The sequence below is a fragment of the Cajanus cajan genome, chromosome 8 (assembly GCF_000230855.2).
Source record: "Cajanus cajan strain Asha chromosome 8, NIPB_CcT2T_4, whole genome shotgun sequence".
NCBI classification, from domain to species: domain Eukaryota; kingdom Viridiplantae; phylum Streptophyta; class Magnoliopsida; order Fabales; family Fabaceae; genus Cajanus; species Cajanus cajan.
Genome location: NC_138524.1, coordinates 45,411,965 through 45,418,449, shown reverse-complemented (window position 1 = coordinate 45,418,449; position 6,485 = coordinate 45,411,965). Strand labels below are relative to the sequence as shown.

At 39.3% G+C, this 6,485-nt stretch overlaps 1 non-coding gene across 1 annotated transcript; it reads right to left on the bottom strand.

The window, feature by feature from the left end:
* Positions 1–245: 245 nt before the first annotated feature.
* Positions 246–350, bottom strand: LOC145951012 (small nucleolar RNA R71). Its single transcript, XR_014428838.1, has one exon. It is a non-coding gene; the product is annotated as a small nucleolar RNA R71 (small nucleolar RNA).
* Between the last annotated feature and the right edge of the window lie 6,135 nt (positions 351–6,485).

Sequence of the window (6,485 nt, the reverse complement as noted above, 5' to 3'; positions counted from 1 at the left end):
TTGCCCAAGTTTCATGGACTTGCAGGTGAAGATCCTCATAAGCATTTAAAGGAGTTCCATGTAGTGTGTTCCACCATGAGACCTCAAGGAGTTCCTGAAGATCATGTCAAAATGAAGGCATTTCCTTTCTCTCTGGATGGTGTTGCAAAAGATTGGCTCTACTTTCTACCAGCAACAATCACTACATGGAATCAAATGAAGAGATTGTTTCTAGAGAAATTCTTTCCTGCATCCAGAACAGCAGCAATTAGGAAAGAGATTTGTGGTATAAGGCAACTGAATGGAGAGACCTTGTATGAATACTGGGAGAGATTCAACAAGCTGTGTGCTACATGTCCTCAACATCAAATTAGTGAGCAATTATTGATTCAATATTTTTATGAAGGACTAACCTTGATGGATAGGAACATGATAGATGCAGCAAGTGGAGGAGCACTGATGGATAAGACACCAAATGCTGCAAGACAACTCATTTCGAACATGGCAGCCAACACTCAGCAATTTGGATTTAGAGGAACTGTCAAGGGAGTAAATGAGATGGCAATTGGTGCTGGTTCTAGTTCTGTTTGTGGTGTAGATAATCAAAGGCTGGAAAACAAAATTAATGAGCTAACCACCATGGTGAGACATTTAGCAATTGAACAAAAACAACAGGCGAATGCAGCAAGTGAATGTCCAGCAACAGTTTGTGGCATTTGTTCTTCAGAGGAGCACTATACACATTCATGTCCCACTCTACAAGAAACAGATGCAAATGTTTCTGGAATTTACACCAACCAGCAACAACAATATAGGCCACAACAGCAACAAAATTACAATCCATACTCCCAAACATACAACCCAGGTTGGAAAGATCATCCAAATCTGAAATGGGGGCAACAACAACAACAACAACCTTCATTCCAACCTTTTGGAAAATATCAGCCTCCATTCAAGCATCAGCAACAACAACCACCAGCACCTACACCTCCTCCTGCACAAAAGAGTGGACCTTCATTCGAGGAGATGATGCAACAGATGGCTGCACAAAATTTGCAGTTTCAGAGAAATATGGATGCCACTGTCCAAGATTTAAAGACTCAAATTGGCCAGTTAGCATCTCAGGTAAATCAGTTTCAATCTCAAGGTTCTGGCAAACTTCCCTCCCAAACAGTTTTAAATCCAAAGGGGAATGTGAGTGCCATTACTTTGAGAAGTGGAAAAGAGTTACCACCAGTGCAGCAACAATCAGTTGTAGCACCAGTGGAATGTGATTCTTCCTTTGCAGGTGCAGCTGAAAATAATGATGCAGCAAAGAGGAGATCAGAGATTCCACTCCCCTTTCCAAATAGACCAGCAAAGAAGAGATTAGAAATTGATACTGAATTGCTGGATATGTTTAGCAAGGTGGAAGTCAACATTCCTCTCCTTGATGCCATCCGACAAATTCCAAAATATGCAAAGTTCCTTAAGGAATTATGTACTAATAAGAGGAAGTTGAAGGGTGATGAGAGAGTGAACATGGGGCGAAATGGTTCTGCATTACTCCAGAAGAAAAATGTGTCTGCCATTGTTCCACATGATCTACTTCCAGATTTGCCACAAAAATGCAAAGATCCAGGAACTTTTACTATCCCTTGTACTATAGGGGAAGAAATTTTTACTAATGCTATGCTGGATCTAGGTGCTTCAATAAATGTTATGCCTGCATCTGTTTTTAGATCATTGCAGATTGGAGACTTGATTCCTACAGGTGTGAGTATCCAGTTAGCAAACAGGAGCATTGTGCAGCCACTTGGAGTAGTAGAAGATGTGCTGGTCAAAGTAGAAGATCTTCTCTTCCCTGCAGATTTCCACATTCTTGAGATGGAGGATGAGTCATCCAGTCATGCTACATTGATCCTTGGGAGACCATTCCTAAGGACAGCAAGGACAAAGATAGATGTGCATGCAGGGACTCTTTCTATGGAGTTTGGAGATAATCTGGTGCAATTTAATATTTTTGAGGCTATGAGATATCCAATAGAAAACCATTCTGTTTTTAGTTTGGAGGTTATTGACTTATTAGTTGATGATTGCACAGATTTTGATGATGATCTACTTGCTGATTTTTCTGATTTTACTGACCCATTATGTACTTGTGATGATGATTCATCTATGTGTGCTATTTGTGCAGAAATTAGTGTTGCTATTTCAGGTGTAGCAGATTTAGCCACATCAATAGATGTTCCACCACCAGCATCTGAGACATCATCTCCATCTTTACCTTCATTGCCAGTACCATCCACTGTGCAGACACCATCAGTAGAGTTAAAGCCTTTACCTGCACATTTGAAGTATGCTTATTTAGAGGATAATCAAGGGCTTCCTGTCATTATAGCTAGCATTCTTGAATCTGATCAAGAGGAGAGACTGTTGCAGGTTTTGAGAGATCACAAGAAAGCCATTGGTTGGACTCTTGCTGACCTTCCTGGGATTAGTCCTGCCATATGCATGCACCGGATTCTACTTGAGGATGAGTTCCGACCTGTGAGGCAGCCACAGAGAAGACTTAATCCTACTATTTTAGATGTGGTGAAGAAAGAGGTCACAAAGTTATTGGCGGCAGGTATAATATATCCTATTTCTGATAGTAAGTGGGTTAGTCCTGTGCAGGTCGTTCCCAAGAAGACTGGGATGACTGTAGTGAGGAACCAGGATGCTGAGTTGGTTCCAACCAGAGTTCAAAATAGTTGGCGAGTTTGTGTGGACTATAGAAGACTTAATCAGGCAACTCACAAAGACCACTTCCCTCTTCCATTCATTGATCAGGTGTTGGAGAGGTTGGCAGGTAAATCACATTATTGTTTCTTGGATGGATTTTCAGGGTACATGCAGATTCATATTGCACCAGAGGACCAACACAAGACCACATTCACCTGTCCATTTGGCACATTTGCTTACACTAGGATGCCATTTGGTCTATGCAACGCTCCGGCCACCTTTCAGAGGTGTACGGTAAGTATATTTTCTGATCTATTGGAGAGTTGCATGGAGGTGTTTATGGATGATTTTACAGTTTATGGTTCTTCATTTGATGCATGCTTAGAGAGTCTATCTAGGGTATTAGATAGGTGTATCCAAACTAACCTTGTGTTAAATTTTGAAAAATGTCATTTTATGGTCACACATGGTATAGTTTTGGGTCACTTAGTCTCTAGTAGAGGCATTGAGGTTGATAAGGCTAAGATAGATATCATTGCTTCTTTACCTTACCCCGCTTCTGTGCGGGAAGTACGTTCTTTTCTTGGACATGCAGGTTTTTACAGGAGGTTCATCCAAGACTTTAGCAAGATTGCACTGCCACTGTCCAAGCTTCTACAAAAAGAGGTGGAGTTCATTTTTGACCAGCCTTGTCAACTAGCCTTTAAGGAGTTGAGGAAGCGGCTTACCACCACACCTATTGTACAGCCGCCTGATTGGGAGCTTCCATTTGAGCTCATGTGCGATGCATCCAACTTTGCACTTGGGGCTGTTTTAGCTCAGCGGGTTGGGAGGCTTTCGCATGTCATTGCTTATGCCTCTCGCACATTAGATGCAGCTCAAGTCAATTACACCACCACTGAGAAGGAGCTTTTAGCTATTGTATTTGCTTTAGATAAATTTCGTTCATATTTGCTTGGCTCCAAAATTATTGTGTTTTCTGACCATGCAGCTTTGAGATTCCTGTTGAAGAAGCCTGATGCTAAACCCAGATTGATCAGGTGGATGCTTCTTCTTCAGGAATTTGATATTGAGATCAGAGATAGGAGTGGTGCAGAGAATTTGGTAGCAGACCATTTGAGCAGGATTGAGGGGGGGCGTGTTGATCCCCTGCCTATTAGAGATGATTTTCCTGATGAGCAGTTGATGCACTTACATGATACTGCTCCTTGGTTTGCTGACATTGTAAATTATTTGGTTGCAGGTGTTCTTCCCCCGGATTTATCTAGATCACAGATAGCTAAACTGAAAAGTGAAGCTAAATATTATGTTTGGGATGACCCTTATTTGTGGAGATTTTGCAGTGACCAGGTGATCCGCAGGTGTATTCCAGATCATGAGATCCAGTCTGTGCTTCAATTTTGTCATGCTTCACCTGTTGGAGGACATTATGGTTCATACAGGACAGCTAGGAAGGTGTTGGACAGTGGGTTTTATTGGCCCACCATTTTCAGAGATGCACATCAGATATTCAGCACCTGTGAGCAGTGTGAGAGAGTAGGCATGGCCATTACACGCAGGCATGAGATGCCCCAACATCCTATCATTTTCTGTGAGGTTTTTGATGTTTGGGGTATTGATTTTATGGGTCCATTTCCTCCATCTTTTGGTTACACTTATATTTTACTAGCTGTTGATTATGTTTCAAAATGGGTGGAGGCTAAGGCCACCAAAACTAATGATTCTAAAGTTGTTGTGGATTTTGTTAGATCCAATATTTTTTGCAGGTTTGGTGTTCCTAAAGCCATCATCAGTGATAGGGGGAGCCATTTCTGTAATAGGAGCATGCAGGCTTTGCTTCATAAGTATGGGGTGGTGCATAGAGTGTCTACAGCTTATCATCCTCAAACTAATGGGCAAGCTGAAGTTTTTAACAGGGAAATCAAGCAAATTTTGCAGAAAATAGTGCACCCCAATAGGAAGGATTGGAGCAAGCATTTGGAGGATGCTCTGTGGGCACATAGGACAGCTTACCGGAAACCTATTGGGATGTCTCCTTATAGGATTGTGTTTGGTAAAGCATGTCATCTACCTGTTGAGGTTGAGCATAGAGCATATTGGGCAGTGAAGAATTGTAACTTGGCATTTGACCAAGCTGGTATGCAAAGGAAGCTTCAGTTGCAGCAACTTGAGGAGCTTCGGTTGGAAGCCTATGAAAACTCCAAGATTTATAAAGAGAAAGTCAAGCGCTTTCATGATAGTCATCTTTTAAGAAAGGAGTTTAAAGTGGGCCAACAAGTATTATTGTTCAATTCTCGCCTAAAGCTCATTGCCGGTAAACTTAGATCAAGGTGGGATGGTCCTTTTGTTATTACTAATGTGTTTTCCCATGGTGCAGTAGAAATTAAAAATGAAGTTACCGGAAAAACCTTCAAAGTGAATGGACATCAACTTAAGGAATTTCATCAAAGTCCAAAGTTGGAGGACAAAGATGTGGAGGACATTTCATTAGAAGAGCCAACTCTTGGACCTTGAGGGAGTTCTACCCCTTATCTTATAATTTGCAATTGTCTTTATTGATTGCATTATTTGTTTCATTGAGGACAATGTGTGTTTCAAGTGTGGGGGGAGTTGTTTGCATAAAAATAAAAATAAAAATTCAGAGTTTCAGAGAGAATCACGACCGTGATTCTAAATCACGGGCGTGATCTTCTCTGGAAAATTTTTGAAAAAAAACCCCAGAGAGAATCACGGCCGTGATTCCCAATCACGCCCGTGATTCCCTGCTGACGCTCAACAGATATAACCCTCTGTTTTCTGCATTCTGATTCTGCATTTTATTTCTGTTTTCTATATTCTGTTTTTGCATTCTGTATTCTGATTTTGTTTCTGTTTCTGTATTCTGAATTCTGTTATGTTTCTGTATTCTGAATTCTGTTTTTGTTTCTGTTTCCTTTATTCTTTTCTGTTTCTGTTTGCTGTTTTCTGTTTCTATTTTTTTTGTGCTGTTTTCTACTTTCTGTTTCTGTATTTTGTTTCTGTTTTATTTTCTGTCTTTGTTTTCTGTTTTTGATGTTTTGCTGTTTTGTTGTTTTGAAATAGAAATAGAATGAAAAAAATTTTCTTATTTTTTTCTTTGGATTTGTAAGTGTATGGATTTAGAAAGTTGCATCATTTTTGTTGATTGGTTGAACATCATGAAGTGTAAATCATTTGTGCATTTTTAGTTTTGTAAGTTGATTTGAAAAATTAAAGTTTGATTCTTTGATAATAGAATTTTAACCTTGTGAGATTTGAGCCTATATTTGATGGGTGGAATACATCACTCCATTCCAATTTCTTTCTTGTGTGAATTTGCTCATGATTGCTAGATTACTCTAGGTTTTGCCTTAACTCTTTTGAAGCTTCTTGTTCACATGCTCTATTGATATGATTTAGGCATTTAGGCATTTGTTACTTAAACTACTAGCCAAATAGCCTACCTCACAATTTTGTTTCCCCTAGTTTCCCTCTTTGAGCCTTTATATCCCTTCCTTGATTTTAGCTCATTATAAGCCAAAAGTGAAAAACCATGATATCCCATAACCTTAGGGATTAAAGGAGCTCTGGAATTGTTTTGGGAATGGGTTCTTTATAAGTGTGGGGGTGCTTTTAGGGAATGCTTCTATATTGTTGATATTGAGTTATTTGACACTTTTAAAAAAAAAAAAAAAAAAAAAAAAAGAGACAAAAAAAAGGGAAAAAAAAAAAAAAAAATTCAAAACTGAAAAAAAAAAAAATAAAAAAAAAATAATAATAATAAATAAATAAATACATATGAAAAT